Source organism: Bubalus kerabau, chromosome 8, assembly GCF_029407905.1.
Source record: "Bubalus kerabau isolate K-KA32 ecotype Philippines breed swamp buffalo chromosome 8, PCC_UOA_SB_1v2, whole genome shotgun sequence".
NCBI classification, from domain to species: Eukaryota; Metazoa; Chordata; class Mammalia; order Artiodactyla; family Bovidae; genus Bubalus; species Bubalus kerabau.
The window spans coordinates 58201373-58224287 of NC_073631.1; the positions used below are offsets into that span (position 1 = coordinate 58201373).

Genomic DNA, 22915 nt, shown 5'->3' on the forward strand with positions numbered 1-22915 from the left:
CAACTGGAATGTCTGAATGAAGAACTCAAAGAAATCCCACCAACCTTCTGTAGCCTCCAAGAATAATAAGAGAGAAGATGAAATTACCCTGAAAAGTATACAACTATGATATAAATTTCAGGAGCCATCTTGAACATCTAAGGTCTCACAGGAGTAACAAGAGGAACCACCAGCAGATGGCAGCATGGACTACTGTACAGTTAGGGACCTCAACCATTGTAGCGAGGCCCACATCAGTGGGTGTTATAGTCATCTCAGCAGCACCAGACAGGACAAAACGCAGCTGAAAGACAATCACACTCCCCCAATGCCACGACCCTCTAAAAGGCCTCCAGAACTTACATGAACCTTGGGAGATCCAGAGGGTAAAGGAATGGAGGGAATCCTGAGTTGCCATAGTTTAAACTTGAAATGATTGGAGTTGCACTGAAGTGAATTAAAATCAGCTGTTATCATGTGGAACAGGAGGTGGGGTTGAAAGAGTGCTGAAAACAGAAGTGAAATTGAGGTATTCAATAATGAAGGAAAATGCTACTAAATGCTACTATATTTTATTTTTTATACACATGACTATAGCTTAAGGAAATTATACGTTAAAAATTTCTGGCAAAAATTTATAAACAAAGTCAAAAGATAAATTATCAAGTGAGAGCAAAATATTTAAACAACATATTTGCCAAACAAAAGGCAAATTTCTTTCACACACACATACATATATACATATATGTGTGTATATATGTGTGTGTGTATATATATATATACACACACACAAAGAACTCTTAGCACCAAGGAAAAGATTATTTTTTATTATACAAAGAGAAATCTACAATAGTAACTGTACAATTCCTTTGTCTGGAATGTGTCCTGTTATTAGAATTCTATAATGGACTAAAAATAAAATAAAAGCAGTCAAATATTCAACCTCATATCAAGAAAAACTTTTACCTCATTGACACATTTATTACTAAAAAACTGGTTTACTGGAAGACCTGAATCCACAATAAACTGTTCAAAACCTAGATAGTAAATCATTCCTCCTTATACTGTACTATCATCATCACAGAATCCACTATTGACTGTCTTTTCTCATTCTACACGTTACCAAGAACTACTTGGTCTCAGGTTTCTCCTCTCTAGTAAGGCTGACTACAAAGCCAAACCCTTTCTACATAGTTCTCCCTCTTTTTTTTCCTTCCTGTGAATAAACAGTTTTGGCCAATCCAATTTTAATTTTTAGGAATTACCTTTGAATTACTTTTGGGAAGCAGATAAAACTAATATGGAGAGAACATAGCTCTCAAAGTCACTACTGTGTATGCCAGGCTTTAGGGTATTATTTCTAAATGGCATCACAGAAGACTATAGATATTTTAAACTCAAGGTAATTGGTAAATATTTTAAAAACAATTAATTTTTTAGTAGTTTTTTTAAGTATAGTAAATGTATAAATTATAGAGAGGTAGAAGGAAGAAAAAGTGTCATTTGTAGTTCTCCCATATAATGTCAATGGTCAACATCTTACTGCATTTCCTCCAGTCCATAGCACATCCTTAAAAAAAGTTTCTTATTTTTGTACTTTACATTTTTATATCAGCAAGTTCTTTCCTGAGAACTTTAAACTTTCTTCAAGTATCTTTTATGATAATACAAAATGGATAATCTACTGGAATATTTTTCACTGTTATGACATGCTACCTCTACTTTTGACTTATTGAAAGTGTGGAAAATGGTTTTTTGTATACAGATTTGGGACTTTTTTTTTCCTGAAACTAAAACTGTTCAGGAGAGTAACCCAACTTACTAGATTAGAACATGTACATTTTTAAAGCTCTTTATTTATTTTGCAAAACTCTCATCTCAAGTGTTCAACTTTGCTGCCACTGGAAATGCACAAAACCGCAGTTTACTATTTACTGGGCAAGTATTGGATGTTAGGCACTGTGGTGAGTAATGGGAACACATTAACGAAACTAATTTGCAGTTCCCTCAGTGTGTACTGCTTTTATTTGTTCTAGGCCTTTGCACATGCTGTTGTTGCTACCTGAAATGCTCCTCCTTCTCTGGATAACTGTTGATTGCTTCTGCTTAGATGTTGTTACTATTAGAAACTCAATGTACGTGTGTTCTTTATGGAATCCATCCTTTCCCTATCATAGGCATTATGACTTTGAGTTATAATTTCATGTTTACTTCTCTGTCTCTTCCATGGATTGGAAGCTCCTTGAGGACAGGGTTCCACAGTCACATTTGCATACATACTATCTAAAAATGTTTGGTACCTAAATCACTGCAGATGGTGACTGCAGCCATGAAATTAAAAGACACTTACTCCTTGGAAGGAAAGTCATGACCAACCTAGATAGCATATTGAAAAGCAGAGACATTACTTTGCCAACAAATGTTCATCTAGTCAAGGCTATGGTTTTTCCTGTGGTCATGTATGGATGTAAGAGTTGGACTGTGAGGAAGGCTGAGCGCGGAAGAATTGATGCTTTTGAACTGTGGCGTTGGAGAAGACTCTTGAGAGTCCCTTGGACTACAAGGAGATCCAACCAGTCCATTCTGAAGGAGATCAGCCCTGGGATTTCTTTGGAAGGAATGATGCTAAAGCTGAAACTCCAGTACTTTGGCCACCTAATGCGAAGAGTTGACTCATTGGGAAAGACTCTGATGCTGGGAGGGATTGGGGGCAGGAGGAGAAGGGGACGAGAGAGGATGAGATGGCTGGATGGCATCACTGACTCGATGGACATGAGTCTGAGTGAACTCCAGGAGATGGTGATGGACAGGGAGGCCTGGCATGCTGTGATTCATGGGGTCGCAGAGTCGGACATGACTGAGCGACTGAACTGAACTGAACCACATAATAAATACATATATTTTTTAATGTTGAATTAATGAATTACTACTACTATCAGAATGTGTTCATTTTAACTATTAGGGTTGTCTGTTTGCATGTGTGTGTGGTATATGATAGTTTCTGGTTCATTTTTTCTTCTACTTTATTTTTTTTGAAGTATTAATTTTATTTATATGGGTAGCATCTATCAGTATATTCCTTTTTGATTTGACGTATTTTAATTTTAAATTCAACAGATGTTTCTATAAAAAATTTCAAATAGCACTGAAGGATCCAAAGTGAAATACAGACATTCTCTCACACTTTCCCATGGACCATTTTTAAGTTAATGCATATTTTTTCAAATATTTTCTGTGAATATATATGAAAAAGTCTTATGCATTCCTTTCTTCTTTTAATTAAGTAAGATAGTACTATGAATATAGTGTTCTGAAACTTCCTTTTTGTTCCTTAATCTTGGTTATGTATATTTATGAATGGTGTATTACTGTCAAATTAACATATTTGTGTGCATTATTCAAAATAATATTATTGTCATAGATTTCCCATAATTTTTCTTTCTGGTTGTCCATCAGACATTTAACAGGTATGTATTTTTCTCTCATTAATGTATATATTACTGAAAAAAAGTATTACCCTTTCCTTTTTCGTTGTTGTTTAGTTGCTATGCTCAGTTGCTCAGTTGTGTCTAACTCTCTGAAACCGCAGGGACTACAGCCTACCAGGCTCCTCTGTCCATGGAGTTTTCCAGGCAAGAATACTAAAGTGGGGCACCATTTTCTTCTCCAGGGGATCTTATTGAGCCAGGGACTGAACCCACATCTCCTGCATTGGTACATGGATTCTTCACCGCTGAGCCACCTACATTAAATTATAGTCTTTTCATTGTTTTATTCTATTTTTATCTTATTTTAATTTTAGCATATAACCATAACTCTCCCTCATGAATTTAAGATAGTTCTACTTTTGCCTAACATCCCATCCACTCTCAGCATGTTCAGACTTTGCATCTGTAATTATCCCTTTTCTCTTTTGCATTATTAATTTTTCCTTCTCTACTGGATCATTCACATCAGTTCAGAAAACATGCTATAATAATTACTTTCTTGAAAATAAAATAAAAATCTCCACCACCCATGTGTTACACCTTTTTATTGCAAATCTACTCAAAACAGTTGTCTGTACTCATTTTCCAGTTTCATCTCCCATTCTCTCTTGAAACTATACAATAAGATACTCATTTACACTGCATTAAATCTACTCTGGTCAAAACCACCCATCACTTTTAGATTATTAAATGTAATTCTCTATATTCATTTACTCTCTTTTTAAAAAATATTTTATTTACTTAAATTCTAAGTCTTTATAGTCCCCTGATTCTCTTTGTATCTTCCTTTTTGCTGCTGCTGCTGCTGCTAAGTCGCTTCAGTCGTGTCTGACTCTGTGCGACCCCATAGACGGCAGCCCACCAAGCTCCCCCGTCCCTGGGATTCTCCAGGTAAGAACACTGGAGTGGGTTGCCATTGCCTTCTCCAATGCATGAAAGTGAAAAGTGAAAGTGAAGTCGCTCAGTCGTGTCTGACTTTTAGCAACCCCATGGACTGCAGCCTACCAGGCTCCTCTGTCCACGGGATTTTCCAGGCAAGAGTACTGGAGTGGGGTCCCATTGCCTTCTCTGACCTTCCTCTTTACTCCTTCTCAATCTTTTGCTAGATCCACTTTCTTATTTTGCAAAAACTGTGGATCACCTGGAGGCTCCATCTTTCAGATTCTTTTGTATTTACACTCACTTCCTCGATATTATTGTCTATTGTAAATGTATTCTATAAACAGGTGAGTCATTCCCTGTTCTCCAGAATTTATATACAACAACTAGAATGTCTTCCTTACATGTCTAGTAGCCATCACAAAGATAACCAAAAAAGAGCTGTTGATACCTCCTTAGCCATCTTCAACTATCTTCTGATGTGCTCTTCCACTCTTGCAAATACCACCACCATTTGCTCAAAACCAAGACCTTACTATTGCCCTTGAATACTTCTCTCTCAAAGTATACATCCATTCCACCAGTAAATCCATCTGGCCTTTCAACATTCATAATCTGACCATTTAGCATAATCTTCACCACTCTCAACATTATCTAAGCCACCAGCATTTGTCTTCAAGAGTTATGCCATAGCCTCCCAACTGATTTTCCTCTTTTTCAGCTACTACCACCTCCCCCCACCCCATTCCATGCCCTGCCATGGTTTATCATCCACACAAAAACTGCAGTAATTATTTTCAAATGAGCTGCTTACTCTCTTTATTCAATAGCTTTTTATCATACTTAGAATAACACCCAAATCCTGCAGTATGACATACAAAACTCTACATGATCTGACCCCTGACAAGTTATCATTTTCAACTCACTCTCTCCCTTTCTCTTTGTGACAGCCATGGTGGTCTTCTTGTTGCTCCTATATCATCACCTGCATATTCCTAATTCTAGCTCTAAGCTCTTGCTATTCTCTCTACCAAGAATGGCCTTCTCTCAGACATCTTGGTGGATTGCTCCTTTACTGAATTCAGATCTCTGTTCAAACGTCCTCTTCCCTTAGAAAGTGTCACTACTCCCTACCCCTATATCTGATATGGAATCTCCACTAGTCTTTATTGTCTTCTCCCACTTTATTTTTCTTCTTTATACTTACAACTATGTGGTATTATACTTTAGATATATTTGCTTGTTTACTTTCTTTCTCCTCCACTGACCTTAAAAGACAAGTTTTTTCTACTTTGTTTAATCCTTTAGCCAAGTGCCAAGAATACAACCTATGACGTAGTAAGTACTCCATAAATAAATGCTGAATGAAAGAAATATTAAATATTTAACTCCCTAGTCTAATAGGTATTTATTTTAGTATATGGTATAATATAACAACTTGAATACTGTTGTTCTAATATAGTGAATTAACTTTATAAAATCAGTTTACTGTATGCTTTTTCACTTTATAGTGATTTATTAAAAATCCTCTCTCACATACTAAATTATTTTATAAGTTATTTTTGGGGGTTATTTAATATATTTGATTGGTTACTCTGCCAGTAGGACTTTTAAAATTAGTTCTATGATACTCTTTTATATTTTATAATAATAATCCCTCCCTCTTTGATTTATAGAAAGTTCTCCATTATAATAACTTTGTATTCTTTCAAAATACATTTAGAATACTTTGTTATATGGTAAAATGTCACTGGAATTTTTATTGAAACTATAATTGATGGGTGAGTGATTGATACTTCAAAATAATTATTCTTCCTAATATAAGCATCTCTTACTAAAAAGCACTTAGGTAGAGTGTTATAGTTTTCCTTGTGTGAATATCACATATTTTCTAATATTAAGGTCATTCTTTTGTCATGTATCTGCTTACAGGGATTGAAAATGAGATTTCTGAATTATACATTTTCATTTATTCTTAGTATGGGGAGGGAGGGGGGAGGGGGGTTCAGGATGGGGAACACATGTATGCCTGTGGCGGATTCATTTCAATATATGGCAGAACCAATAAATATTGTAAAGTTTAAAAATAAAATAAAATTAAAAAAAAATAAATAAAATAAATTGCATTAAAATAAAAATGTAACTAGGTATTTATCTAACTTTGGAGGTGAAAGGCTTAAAAAACTGAATTCTGAAAACTGAAATTCTATTGAACCTGAAAACTGAATTCTGAAAACTCTATTATTGAAGGAAAGTAAAGATGATATAAATAAATGGGGAAATATCCCATGTTCAGGCTTCCCAGGTAGCTCAGATGGTAAAGAATCTGCCTACAATGCAGGAGACCAGGTTCAATCCTTGGGTCAGGATGCTCCTTTGGAGAAGGGCATAGGAACCCACTCCAGGATTCTTGCTTAGAGAATTCAATGGACAGAAGAGCCTGGCGAGCTGCAGTCCATGTGGGCTATAGTCCATGGGGTCACAGTCAGACACAGCTGAGCGACTAACACTTATTTTTTTTTTAAGTTTTTATTTTTTATTTATTTATTTTAATTGGAGGCTAATTACTTTACAATATTGTAGTGGTTTTGCCAAACATTGACATGAATCAGCCATGGGTGTACATGTGTTCCCCATCCTGAACCCCCTCCCACATCCCTCCCCATCCCATCCCTCAGGGTCATGCCAGTGCACCAGCCCTGAGCCCCCTGTCTCATGCATCGAACCTGTACTGGCGATCTGTTTTACATATGATAATATACATGTTTCAATTCTCTCAAATCATCCCACCCTCGCCTTCTCCCACAGAGTCCAAAAGACTGTTCTATACATCTGTGTCTCTTTTGCTGTCTCGCATAGGGGTTATCATTACCATCTTTCTAAATTCTCTATATATGCATTAGTATACTGTATTGGTGTTTTTCTTTCTGGCTTACTTCACTCTGTACACTTTCACTTTCACAATCCTAAATTCACTGATTGGAAGAATTAGTACTGCTAAATTTTCAATACTACTCAAAGCAATATACAGGTTTAATGTAATCCCTATCAAAACACACATGACATTTTTCACAGAACTAGAACAAAAGGTTCTAAAATTTATACCCCAAATAGCCAGAGCAATCTTGAGAAAATAAGAACAAAGCTAGAGGTGTCATGCTCCCTGACTTCATATTGTATTGCAAAGCTAGAATCACCCAAACAGTATACACAAAAGCAGACATATAGATCAATGGAACAGAACAGTGAGCCCAAAAATAAACCTATGCATCCATGATCAATTAATATATGACAAAGGAGGCAGGAATATACAATGGAGAAAAGATAGTCTCTTCAATGAGTGGTGCTGGGAAAACTGAACAGCTACACATAAAAGAATGAGATTACATTTTCTCAAATCTTATACAAAAATAAACTCAAAATGGATTAAAGATCTAAATACAAACCTGGAAACCACAAAATTCCTAAAAAAATATAGACAGAACACAATTTGACACAAATGGTAGCAATATTTCTTTTGATCTATCTCTTGAGGGAAAGGAAATAGAATCTAATTAAACCAAAGAGCTTTTACACAGAAAAGGAAACCACTGGCAAAATGAAAAGACAACCTACTGAATGGGAGAAAATATTTGCAAATATGAGTGACAAGGAGTTAATACCAAAAATACATAAACCACTCAGGTAACTCAACATCAAAACCCCAAACAACCCAATTAAAAAATGGGCAGGTCTGAACAGACATTTTTTCTAATATACAGATGGCATATAGATATTCAAAAAGATGCTCAACATTGATAATCATCAGAGAAATGCAAATCAAAATCACAATGAGATATCACCACACACCTGTCAGAATGGCTATCATCTAAAAGTCTACAGATAACAAATGCTGGTGATGATGTGGAGAAAAGGGAACCCTAGTACACTGTTGCTAGGAAAATAAATTGGTACAGCCACTAAGGGAAGCAATACGGAGGTTTCTTAAAAAGCTGAAAATAGATCTATCATATGATCTAGAAATTCCACTGCTGGTATATATCTGAAGAAATTGAAAACACTAATTCAAAATGGAACAGGTACCCCAATATTCATACCAGTATTATTTATAATAGCCAAGATATGGAAGCCACCAAAGTGTCCCTCAGCAAATGAATGGGTAAAGAAGATGTGATATATATACAATGGAATACTATTCATTCATAAAAATAGTGAAATTTTGCATCTACAATAACATGGATGGACCTGGAGGGTATTATTCTTAATGAAATAAGACAACAGGGAAAGAAATAGTGCATGTTATCACCTACTTGTGAAATCTTAAAAAATTAAAATAATGTATATAACAAATCAGAAACAGACTCACATGTATAAATAACAAACTAATGATTACCAGAGGGGATGGGGGGAGGGGAAAGATAAGGGTAATGAATTAACAGTGCAAACTACTATGTATAAAATAAAAAAGGTGCAAGGATATATTGTACAGCACAAGGAATATAGTCAACACTTTATAATAACTTTAAATAGAGTGTGTGTATACTCAGTCATACACTCTAGTCATGTCCAACTCTTGGCAATCCCATGGACTATAGCCCACCAGGCTCCCCTGTCCATGAGATTTTCCAGGCAAGAATACTGGAGTGGGTTGCTATTTGCTCCTCCAGGGATCTTCCCAACCCAGGGATTGAACCCGTGTCTCCTTCATTGGCAAGTGGATTATTTACTACTGAGTCACCTGGGAAACCGCTTAAATAAAGCATAATCTATAAAAACATATAATCATTATGTTGCAAACCTGAAACTAATATAATGTAAATCAACTGTACTTCAATAAAGAAATGGTAAAATAAAAGTAATAAAAAGATTTTTCAGTAGTGCTATTTTCATATGTTCAGCTGAAGTCAAAGAAAACACAGTTAATTCATTAAGTAATACATCTCTTTCTCACAGATAAGACTCATTCTAAAATCAAGTTTCTGATGACAAAATAATAATGATAATAACAATAACAACAATAAAAAAACCCCATTCAGTAAATGTTTCAAAATGGAAGAATTCAATTTTGGAGTTTTATTTTAATTTTTTCTACCTTAAGATGCTATAAAGTTAAACAGAAGTGCTTTGGTCTTAATAGTCAAATTCTTATAATCAAAACTCATAATCAAATTCTTAATTATTGCTTCTCAGATTCCTCCTCCTTTCTTCTACCATGTAAAGCTGGTTACCCTCTCTTCTAACCATTCTGCAGCCTGATTTATGCTTCCTGATTCAAAACTAAAATCCACCCAAGAAAGGCCAGAGCTGGAGAATAAGTAAGTATGGTAGTCAGGATTTGTGGAAAAATAATATGTACTATTTGTTAGGATCAGCATCACACTGTTTCTCTTTTCATTAAAAGGATAACCTAGAGTTGACTGCTGCTACGAAGAATGTCCCTGCCTGTGATTGATGTTACATATTTACACAGAAAAATATTTCCTTACAGCTGTTTTCCAGCATTTAAATAAATCACACCTCCCACCATATGGTAGAGAAAAGGGGCCAGCACAGCTCTCAGTCGGCAATGCTCAGCTTAACCTGGTGGCATTTATTAGGCCACAGCATTTATTATAACCTGTGACAATAAGAAAACATGAGATGAAATACATTAAATAAGTTAAAAACACAATTTACATATCTGAATCACAGTTCAATTTCACTAAGTGAACAAACACTAAATTAGCTTATTCCCCTTTAAGAGAACAAAACAGTAACTGATTTCAGTGTACAAGGTAAATTAATCACTATATGCATTTCATTCATGAATTGCACGTCTCAGATCTCACAGTGCCACTATACAATATTTTTTTACTTTAAAGTCTGTTCATTGGTTCCCATGAAACTGATAACTTGGACAAAATTGAAGACATGGGAAAGAAACCCCTGAAGTTTGAATAGTGTGGTGGGATGGATTTTTCTACAGACATGATCACATTGTGATGGGAATATCATGATGAACTCAGTTCCCAGGGGCCAGCACCAGCAATAAAAGTAAAAATGCCTTAGTAATCCTGCATTGGTTAAAATCATCTTAACAATAGCCCATTGTGGTATTATTTACAGTTCCCTTTGTTATTTAATAAAGAATATTCACCTTACCCTAACCAAATAACTTACTGCACATTTTTAACTGTCTAAAGGGTTATGGTGTTGTGTGCACGTGCATATACGTATGTATGTGTGTCTATATGTGCACAGGGAGGGGTAATTTTAAGATAAGACCTGTAAGATATCATCAGTCATTAATGTCTTTTTAAATACAGATAAGATAAATTATGGTAGAAAGTGAAGAGGAACTAAAAAGCCTCTTGATGAGAGTGAAAGAGGAGAGTGAAAAAGTTGGCTTAAAGCTCAACATTCAGAAAATGAAGATCATGGCATCTGGTCCCATCACTTCATGGGAAATAGATGGGGAAACAGTGGAAACAGTGTCAGACTTTATTTTGGGGGGCTCCAAAATCACTGCAGATGGTGACTGCAGCCATGAAATTAAAAGATGCTTACTCCTTGGAAGAAAAGTTATGGCCAACCTAGATAGCATATTCAAAAGCAGAGACATTACTTTGCCAAAAAAGGTCCGTCTAGTCAAGGCTATGGTTTTTCCAGTGGTCATGTATAGATGAGAGAGTTGGACTGTGAAGAAAGCTGAGCGCTGAAGAATTGATGCTTTTGAACTGTGGTGTTGGAGAAGACTCTTGAGAGTCCCTTGGACTGCAAGGAGATCCAACCAGTCCATTCTAAAGCAGATCAGCCCTGGGTGTTCTTTGGAAGGACTGATGGTGAGGCTGAAACTCCAATACTTTGGCCACCTCATGCGAAGAGTTGACTCACTGGAAAAGACTGATGCTGGGAGGGATTAGGGGCAGGAGGAAAAGGGGACAACAGAAGATGAGATGGCTGGATGGCATCACTGACTCGATGGATGTGAGTTTGAGTGAACTCCGGGAGATGGTGATGGACAGGGAGGCCTGGGGTGCTGCAATTCATGGGGTCGCAAAGAGTCGGACATGACTGAGCGACTGAACTGAACTGAACTGAAGATAAATTTAGACCTCAAGGTATTATAGATTCCTTAATCCAGTGTTCCATTCTACGCATGCTACCTCTCCAAGGTGATTTTCTTTATACTACTATAGTAAAGAAAGAAACCCCCAGAGGAAGGAGCTGTAACTAAGGCAGAAGCTGAGCTATTGCTCTGCACGGTCTTCCTCACATGAAGCTGTTATGTACTGTACTGTGTCTGCTTACAGCAAATTCTTAAATTGAAGACCTAATCTCCAATGCAACTGTATTGGAAATAGGGCCTTTAGAAATATAATTAAGATTAAATGATGTTATATGGATAGGGTCCCTACAGGATTGGTCTCCTCATAAGTAAAGAAGAGACACCAGAGATTGCTCTTATTCTCTCTATACACAAGCACAAAGGAAAGGCCATGTGAGCACATATCAAAAAAGTAGCCATTCACAAGCCAGAAAGAAAGCCTTCACCAGAAACCAAATTTGCTAGCACCATGATCATGGACTTTTAGCTTCCATAACTTTTAGAAAATAAATGTCTGTTGTTTAAGCAGCCCACTCTATTATATTTCCTTATGGCAGTCTGAGCTGACTAATACAGAAGGTCATCTTTTAATCATTTGCTCTCCTCTTGTAGCCTCCAAATTTCACCTGTAACTTCCTACCTTCATTCATTTCTTAACTTTAGCATTCTCCCAAGTTAGAGAAATTAGAGATTTAGATACTGTCAGTGTTTTTGTCTCTAATGCAGTTGTGGATTTTTTTTCTAATTCTGCAACATGTGACATTACTTTCTGCTAACCATTCAAACACAGCTGAGTGTTGGATCCATGTCTTCTGGTTTTTCCTCTGGACATATTGCTCCTATTATTGTCAGAAGTGTCAGTGGGAGTAGACAAAGATTGGACCCTAAATATTGTTTACTTTTCTCATTGGACTCCTAATTGGAAACACGTAATGTCACAGATGCATCAAACCCTCTCTGAACCAGTGTGGTGTCAGAATCTTTTAACATATATTAAGACCGTCTTTAAAACATATATTAAGATTGCCAAGTTTTAGGATGATAGGGATGACCTTGATGAAGGGCCCTCAGAATTTGAACTTGTGCCTGTGCCTTGAAGCTTAGGACATGCTTCATCTTCATCATATTCATCAAAAGCAGGGGCATCACTTCAAAGAAAGTCCTGAGAGGTCACTTTTAATAATAGAAATAATAGTAATAGTAGTAAAAAGTCTGTCTTGGTGGGTCATTTATGGGATGAGGGGGCTGTGTATTCTTCTTGCATCAGTACATTTATTTCAGTTTCTTATTAATTCTTATAGTTTTCAGTTCATTCTTTTTTCTTAGTATATAATTATACCATCTGCAAATGAGGATAATTTTACATTTCCTTTCTAATAATTATACCTCTTATTTCAGTTTCATAACTTATGGCTTTGATTAGTGCTTTCAGAACAATTAGATAACAATGATAATAACAGGCATTTTTGTTTTCCACCTGATTTTAACTGGATTCTATTAAGAATAAAGTCCACCACTGATTTGAGATGAATATTGCTACAAAAACAATATATGTTGATGAAATTTTATATGTGAGTCCAGAAAGATATTTTAAAAATAAGATATGAGTGTAAAGTTTTTCCAGGTTTTTTTCTGATATTATTAAAATTACAAAATTGCTTTTTTTCTTTTCTATTCTGTTGTAGGAAGTAGTACACTAATTGTTTTCTTAATACTGAACTAATTTTGTATAACAATTATGATTTTGAATACAAAATGGATAAACCAGACCACCCTCTAAGGAATGTTTAATCACTAAACATGTTGAACATACTTGTGTCCTATAAAAGATTCATATTCCACTGTGATCCCAATCAGCAAGTTTTTCTTCCCACTAAAGGGAATAAACTATAACCCTTTCAATTGTGGCAGTAAATAGCAAACAGACTGCTGAAAGACTTCTTTACACATAAAGACTTCTTTATACGTAAAGAAGAAAAACAGGCATAGGACAGCACATGCAAATCAGAAAGGAGCCATTCTCCGCTTAATACTAAGCAAATAGAAGGAGGCATTTTGTAAAGTACATTAAAGGAAACATTGCAGTACAAATCAACTGGTAAAGACTTGTCAACTGAAAGCAAACTTTGAGCAATTACATTAGCAAATAATTAGAATAATTTGTAAACAGTACTAAAGACCCTGCAACAAAGGAACCACATGGACCTGTGTCCCTTTCTTTTGTGCCCATAGCATTCTGGGCTTATCTCTATTATTCAGTAGTATATCTAGTATTGGAAAAGATTCTACTGAACAATAGGACTTATGATTGCAGTTATGAGAAATAACTCAATGGCATTAAACAAGAAGTAGCCTGACACTACACAGTGGGAGAAAATCTGTCTCCAGCTGAGATTCCTGCAACTAAATTTTGATTCTTGTCCAGAGGAGATCTATTTAACTCTCCCCATATTATAAGCGCAACAGAGAAAGGCATGAACAGAAAGAACTCTTATCATGGCCAAAATGCAGCAGGCAGAGACATTAAGTAGAAAGTAACTTATCATACATGATAGTTATTGGAAGTTCCCATACAGAGCTGGCATCATATATAGTAAATTGAAAAGTCAATCTATCCTCTAAGAAATACGTGATAAAGATTTGGAAGGGAGTATCCTGTAGTGAAAAGATGGTGGGAGTTAACCATCAGGGAGCTGAATCTTGACTGAGATATTTCTACAAGTCCATAAGCAACTACATAAAATCTGAGACTATTTTTCTTCACCTGTAAAATAGAGATAAAAATATCTACGTTGAGAAGATACTGGAGCTATTTGAAATGTATATCTGTAGCTCAGAGCCATGGGAAGATCCCTTGGAGGAAGACATGGCAACATACTTGCCTCGGAAATTCCATGAACAGAGGAGCCAAGCGGGTTACAGTCCATGGGGTCACAAAAGAATCAGACACAACTTAGCAACTTCAAAAACAACAATATATGCTAAGGATTCAATAAGAAATGGTTTTTACTTTATTATTATTCATTCAATCTCAGAATGATAAGCTGCCCATGAAAGGAGACTGCATAACAATCATGCGCAGGGAAGATTAAGATGAGATTGAATGGTGGTGGGTCTGCTTGAACGAAACAAAGAATACATTCCACACAATTTGCTGGGACTATACCCCAAAATTAAACCAAGACAAAGGAGCTTGGCCTGAAACTTTGCAGACGTTTTAGTTCATGAAGAATTAATCTCTGTTACCACTAAGAAGAAATAATACTACATTTGTGGTAGAAATTTCTCAAGACTCACTTTAATGACAGAGTAACTTGAAAGTCATGAAGAAGGTGCTCTGGAAGTAGATGTAACTTGGAGCAGTCACTGTTGGCAGAGGATGCTCAGCTTGGTGGAGCAGAGCTTGGAAGGAAGCTGACGCACTGCATGGGCACAGGTGCCCCGTGTCACATTCAGAAAGATACACAGTGACAATCCTGTTCTGTGCAAGAACTGGGACCACTTATTGGACTACTGGGGCTTCCCTGGTGCCTCAGATGGTAAAGAATATGCCTGCAATGCAGGAGACCTGGGTTCAGTACCTGTGTTGGGAAGATCCCCTGGAGGAGGACATGGTTTTATTATTAATAAAGCTCCTTTGTCTTGGTTTAATTCTTGGGTATAGTCCCAGGAAATTGTGTGAAATGTATCCTTCCTTTTCGTTCAAGTGGGCCCATCACCATTCAGTCTCATCTTCGTCTTCCCTGCACATGATTGTCATGGTCTCCTGTTTCCATGGGTAGCTCATCATCATTCTGAGATTGAATGAATAATAATAAAGTATTATTAATAATAAAATATCATTATTAATACCCACTTCAATATTCTTGGCTGGAGGACCCCCAAGGACAGAGGAGCCTGGTGCGCTACAGTTCATGGAGTCACAAAGAGTCGGACACGACTGAGCAACTAAGCACATTCAATAAGAAATGGTTTTTACTTTATTATTACTGAAGCAAACCTAGAGAACTATAACAGATACTTTGAAATATATTTAAATAGAAATGAGACCTAACACAAAGAAGTGACATTTTCATTCACTGTGGAACAAGAATGCGGAACACAGAAAAATATGAATAAAACTTGGGAAAAGAGGACCTCAGTATGCACGAGGATGGAGATGGAAGGCTCTCCCTGAAGCTCTATTAGCTCTTAGTCAAACTTAGCCCCTCAGGTAGGAAAATGGGACAATTACATCTGAGTACACAACGTACTCAAGACAATTTCCACATCAGTCAGTCCCTCCCATCAGGAAGCTTCCATAAGCCTCTTATCCTTCTCAAACAGAGGGCAGACATACTGAAAACCACAATCACAGAAAACTAACCAGTCTGATCACATAGCCCACAGCCTTGTCTAATATGAAACTATGAGCCAGGCCATGTAGGGCCACCGAAGATGGACAGGTCATGGTGGAGAGTTCTGACAAAATGTGGTCCACTGGAGAAGGGAATGGCAAACCACTTCAGTATTCTTGCCTTGAGAACCCCATGAACAGTATGAAAAGGCAAAAAGATAGGACATTGAAAGATGAATTTCCCAGGCCGGTAGGTGCCCAGTATGCTACTGGAAACCAGTGGAGAAATAACTCCAGAAAGAATGAAGAGACAGAGCCAAAGCAAAAACAACACCCAGTTGTGGGTGTGACTGGTGATAGAAGCAATGTCCGATACTATAAAGAGCAATATTGCATAGGAACCTGGAATGTTAGGTCCTTGGATCAAGGCAAATTGGAAGTGGTCAAACAGGAGATTGCAAGAGTAAACGTCAACATTTTAGGAATCAGTGAGCTAAACAGGACTGGAATGGGTGAATTTAACTCAGCTGACCCTTGTGTCTACTACTGTGGGCAAGAATCCCTTAGAAGAAATGGAGTAGCCATCATAGTCAACAAGAGAGTCTGAAATGCAGTACTTAGATGCAATCTCAAAAATGACAGAATGACCTCTGTTCATTTCAAAGGCAAACCATTCAATATCACAGTAATCCAAGTCTATGCCCCAATCAATAATACTGCAGAAGCTGAAGTTGAGTGGTTCTATGAAGACCTACAAGACCTACTAGAACTAACACCCAAAAAAGAAGTCCTTTTCATTACAGGGGACTGGAATGCAAAAGTAAGAAGTCAAGAAACACCTAGAGTAACAGGCAATTTTGGCCTTGAAGTACAAAATGAAGCAGGGCAAATGCTAATAGAATTTCGCCAAGAGAACGCACTGGTCATAGCAAACATCCTCCTCCAACAACACAAGAGAAGACTACACACAGACATCACCAGATGGACAACACTGAAATCAGATTGATTATATTCTTTGTGGCTAAAGATGGAGAAGGGCTATACTGTCAGCAAAATCAAGACCAGGAACTGATTGTGGCTTAGATCATGAACCCCTTATTGCCAAATTCAGTCTTAAATTGAATAAAGTAGGGAAAACCACTCAACTATTCAAGTATGACCTAAATCAAATTCCTTATGATTATACAGTGGAAGTGAGAAATACATTCAAGGGATTAAATCTGATAGACAGAGTGGCTGAAGAATTATGGATGGAGGTTCAAGACATTGTACAGGAGACAGGGATCAAGACCACACCCAAGGGAAAAAAAATGCAAAAACTCAAAATGGCTGTCTGAGGAGGCCTTACCAATAGCTGTGAAAAGAAGAGAAGTGAAAGCAAAGAAGAAAAGGAAAGATATACCCATTTGAATGCAGAGTTCCAATGAACAGCAAGGAGAGATAAGAAAGCCTGCCTCAGTAGTTAGTGCAAAGAAATAGAGGAAAACAATACAATGGGAAAGACTAGAGATCTTTTCAAGAAAATTAGAGATACCAAGGGAACATTTCATGCAAAGATGTGCACAATAAAGGACAGAAATGGTATAGACCTAACAAGAAGAAGATATTAAGAAGAGGTGGCAAGAATACACAGAAGAACTATACAGAAATGATCTTCACTTCCCAGATAAGCATGATGGTATGATCACTCTCCTAGAGCCAGACATCCTGGAATGGGAAGTCAAGTGGGCCTTAGAAAGCATCACTACGAACAAAGCTAGGGGAGGTGATGGAATTCAAGTTGAACTATTTCAAATCCTAAAAGATGATGTTGTGAAAGTGCTGCACTCAATATGCCAGAAAATTTGGAAAACTGAGCAGTGGCCACGGGCTGGAAAAGGTCAGTTTTCATTCCAATCCCAAAGAAAAGCAATGCCAAAGAATGCTCAAGCTACCACACAATTGTGCTCATCTCACAAGCTAGCAAAGTAATGTTCAAAATTTTCCAAGCCAGGCTTCACCAGTACATGAACCATGAACTTCCAGATGTTCAAGCTGGTTTTAGAAAAGGCAAGGAACCAGAGGTCAAATTGCCAACATCCATTGGATGATCAAAAAAGCAAGACAGTTCCAGAAAAACATCTATTTCTGCTTTATTGACTATGCCAAAGCCTTTGATTGTGTTTAGTTCAGTCCAGTTCAGTTGCTCAGTCGTGTCTGACTCTTTGCGACCCCATAAATCACAGCACGCCAGTCCTCCCTGTCCATCACCAACTCCTGGAGTTCACCCAAACTCATGTGCATCAAGTCGGTGATGCCATCCAACCATCTCATTCTCTGTCATCCCCTTCTCCTCCTGCCCCCAATCCCTCCCAGCATTAGGGTCTTTTCCAATGAGTCAACTCTTCACAATGAGGTGGCCAAAGTGTTGGAGTTTCAGCCTCAGCATCAGTCCTTTTGACTGTGTGGATCACAACAAACTGTGGAAAATTCTGAAAGAGGTGGGAATATCAGTTCACTTGACTTGCCTCTTGAGATATCTGCATGCAGGTCAGGAAGCAACAGTTAGAACTGGACATGGAACAACAGACTGGTTCCATATAGGGAAAAGAGTACATCCAGGCTGTATATTGTCACCCTGCTTATTTAACTTCTATGCAGAGTACATCATGAGAAATGCTGGGCTGGAGGAAACACAAGCTGGAATCAAGATTGCTGGGAGAAATATCAATCACCTCAGATATGCAGATGACACCACCCTTATGGCAGAAAGTGAAGAGGAACTAAAGATCCTCTTGATGAAAGTGAAAGAGGAGAATAAAAAAGTTGGCTTAAAGCTAAACATTCAGAAAACTAAGATCATGGCATCTGGCCCCATCACTTCATGGTAAATAGATGTGAAAACAGTGGAAACAATTACAGACTTTATTTTGGGGGGCTCCAAAATTACTGCAGATGGTAATTGCAGTCATGAAATTAGAAGACACTTACTCCATCAAAGAAGAGTTATGACCAATCTAGACAGTATATTGAAAAGCAGAGACATTACTTTGCCAACAAAGATTCTTCTAGTCAAGGCTATGGTTTTTCCAGTAGTCATGTATGGAATGTGAGAGTTGTATTATGAAGAAAGCTGAAGGCCAAAGAATTGATGCTTTTGAACTGTGGTATTGGAGAAGACTCTTAAGAGTCTTTTGGACTGCAAGGAGATCCAACCAGTCTATCCTAAAGGAAAGCAGTCCTGAATATTCATTGGAAGGACTGATGCTGAAACTGAAACTCCAATACTTTGGCCACCTGATGTGAAGAACTGTCTCATTTGAAAAGACCCTGATGCTGGGAAAGATTGAAGGCGAGAGGAGAAGGGGACAACAGAGGATGAGATGGTTGGATGGCATCACTGACTCAATCACATGAGTTTGAGTAAACTCTGGAAGTTGGTGATGGACAGGGAGGCTTGGCATGCTGCAGTCCATGGGGTCACAAAGAGTCAGACACGAGTGAGCTACTGAACTGAACTGAACTGAACTGAACATGATGTAAGTTTTACAGGTATTTACATTTATGTTCATGTTAAGGTATAATAATATATGGACTGTGTCAATTTGAAGTTGGGATCCACAATTCTCAAGGAATCTTCTTTTGATCTCCATGAAACTCTATGTTAGATAACCATATAGAGAGATAGCCTCAAAAGATACCCCAGAAATTCTGGAGTCCAGCATGAGTAGAATGAGTAAGCAGTACCTCTTTAAGAATCATGTTTTAACACTCATTTCTGTCTCACTGAATTATGCATCTTATCGTATGTCACCTGGTCTTTTTGATGTTTGTTTCAGTGCCTATGACTCATTTGACTGTGGGTTCCTGAAAAGAAGGGATAGACCTCCCATTCCAGTATTCTTGGGCTTCCCTTGTGGCTCAGCTTGTAAAGAATCCACGTGCAATGCAGGAGACCTGGGTTTGATCCCTGCGTTGGGAAGATTTCCTGGAGAAGGGAAAGGCTACCCACGTTCGTATTCTGGCCTGGAGAATTCCATGGACTACAGTGCAGGGGTTCGCAAATAGTCAGACACAACTAAGCAACTTTCATTTTCACTTCTCCCTGAAAATAGGTACAGTTTTGCTCACCCTGTGTTTCCTGATACCATGTACAACAAGCATAGCTGCCTTAGGGCCACTGTAGGACTTAGATGTTTTTTAGAAGTGTCACTCCACATCATTTGAAACATGTTAAATTTTAAAAGCCACATTATGGCTCATTTAAAAGATTATTTTTAGTATAAATCTTACAGATATGTATAATTTTATTTTTTAATTTGGCTATAAGCCAAACACCTATGAATGGTGCTAAATTCTTCAGTCTCATAATGCATACCCAGGAATTCTTCCAACGTGAAATAATCTAAATAACATAATTTTTTCAATAGTCATGAAATTTTAATGGGCAGGAACCTTAACTATTAATGAGGTTGTAACAATATTAATTTTGGTAGTTGTTAAACATTTATTATTTTTAATTCTTCTGGATTATTTTATTTTTTATATTTTGCAATCAATGATTTTTTCAGTTCTTTTATACTGTTGATGACCTTTGAAGAGCCAGAAGACCTAAGCAGAAGACATAGATTAACAGGCATTGATGGCATATAGTAGGAAGCCAATTAGTGTTTTGGGGTTAGATTGGTAATTTGAGAATATACACATACCACTGCGTATTAGCCAAAGCCATAGCATAATTTATGGTACAATTTTATTTAGTGCTATCACCACTAAGCCATTTATACACAGCAGTTGCTGGCCGTGTTGGTCATAATGTTGGCAAATCAAGAAAGAAACATTTCCAGGCCAGAGGCGGAAGTTATCCCATAGATGTCAGCAGCGGGAAACCAATGTGAAAGAAGATGAACAGAAGTCCAACACCCTCAGATTTTGGAGAGAGAAGTTGGGCCTCACATGTATTATCAATATTAGAGCCAGACCTTGTGGCTGATACTCATTAAGCGAGAAAGAGCTGGCAAGTGGACCCAAACATTTCTCTGATCACATCTTCTCTAAGGATGCCTGCCTTGACAAACCCTGCTCTCCAAACCGTGTATGAATGACTGCAAAGAACAAATTCTCCTGAGCACAAGGGACCATCTTATTCCTCAGATGTACTGTGACAGAAAGCAAACACCTTTAAATAGTTGAGAGACATCCAAGGGAGCAGTTTGATCGATCCTAGGTTGAGATGGCCCATGTTTGCTCAGTCACCATCACCCTGGTGGCAATTCTGTTACTTTTTAAAGATCCTTTACTTGTCCACACTGGACCTATAGGTCTCAACTGGGTCAGTATCTGCCCAGGAAGCAATACTGCAAGACTGCACTGTCATCACTAGGCAGGCTGAAAACAGATTTGAGAGTTTTAAAGCATATCTGATTGAATAAGTTTCCTAAAGAAATTTGGTATTTTGACCTCAGACTGTTCTTTCAGTATTGTTCCAGGGTAAGGATCCTGAACACTAGACTTGGAACAGAGTCTTGGTAGGCAGTTAGTTACAACTGAAAATTTAATTTGCCTTAGTAATTTCCAAGTATACCTGAACTTTAATTGAGTATCTAACTCTGAATTATGGTTTTATTTAGTAAGTTATTAAAATTTTTTCTTAAAATGTGTTGAGTATAGAATTACCAGTCATCTGTTGGTATGAAGTGCAGATCTGTACAAAATACATCTCTCAGCAATATGTCTCCAGAAACTTGATAATTGTATCCATGTTTGGACGCTCTCTTACTAAAGGTTTTTGTGAGACACACAAATGACAAGTATTGTATTATAACTGTCATACTTTATAAAAAATTACTATGTTCCTGGAGCAAAATTATCTAGCCCAAAGGTGCTAAGCCTTAGAGAGGAGGGCTAGAAACTAACATGCACTGAAGATATACTATGTGTTAATACATAAGGTTTCTATCTCTCTCCTTCTCACTCTATAGAAACAGATATAGATTTAGATATAGGTATAGATAGATACATCTTTTATAAGCATTGCATCACAATTGTGTTTGTCCATAACTGACCATTTTCAAAGCAAAATCTGTTACCATGAATAACATAAGTCTGGATGATTTGGGAGCACTCTCTTACTTGCTTAATGATATTCAGTGACTCCCTGTCTCCCACTGGATAAAGTTTGAATAATTCTGCCTGCTTTTCAAGGTCCTCACTGGTCTTACTACCCAGTCTGTCTTATTTCTTCTTATTTTCCACATAGTCCCTCTGAGCAATGTGGATCAGTATTTGCACTGTCCTATAAATATATTATACTCAATGTCACCCCAAGCTTTGTTATTTCCTCTTCTGTCCCCTAGGCAAATGTCACCAGTTCTCCAAGGATCCCTCCATAGTTCATCATTTAGCAGAGTTCAGTGAGCAGAAATGCTACAAAGACTATTGTTGTTGTCATCTTATAACATAATCTTACTTATAGTATTCACAAGCATGGATTTAAAACAATGATATTATAAGGAAATCAGGGGACATTTATGGCAAAGGCAGCTCTGAGGCTTTTTCTCTTTAGAATAAAGCAAAATGCATAGCTGAAGCTAGACTGCAAATTCCAACACTATGCTCCTTAGAATATAAGGGGTCACATTTTTCATAAGACTTTAGGTCAACAATATGGCTCCACTGAACTACTTGAATATAAGCTTGACAAACTTCACTCTTAAAGTTGTCAAGTTCTGAAAAACAATCCACAGTATTTGAGGGCTTCCCAGGTGATGCAGGGGTAAAGAATCTGCCTGTCAATGCAGGAGATTCAGGTGATGTGGGCTCAATCCCTAGGTCAAGAACGTCCCCTGGAGGAGGAAATGGCAACCCACTCCAGTATTCTTGCCTGGAAAATTCCACGGGCAAAGGAACCTGGTGGGCTACATACAGTCCATGGGGTCAAAAAGAGTCAGATGCAACTGAGCACACATGCATGCAGTCACTATACTTGTATCTGTGATGCTTCCACATTCATAATAAATAAAACTTGAAGATAAATAAAATATCCATCTTGTTTTCCTTTTCATGAAGGGAGACTATTCTCTAAAATGGCTTCATAATTCAGAATAAAACTCATAGATACTAAGCATGATAGTTGATATTTTTCAACATAGGCATTACAAGTAAGTG

The 22915-nt window shown here is 37.4% G+C and overlaps 1 long non-coding RNA gene across 1 annotated transcript in view; it reads right to left on the reverse strand.

Annotated features, from left to right (window-relative positions):
- Positions 1–360: 360 nt before the first annotated feature.
- LOC129659186 (uncharacterized) overlaps positions 361–22915 on the reverse strand; it is a 195687-nt gene continuing 173132 nt past the window's right edge. The window contains exon 3 of the long non-coding RNA XR_008717851.1: positions 361–485. This is a non-coding gene — a long non-coding RNA (uncharacterized LOC129659186). The remainder of the gene's footprint in view (positions 486–22915) is intronic.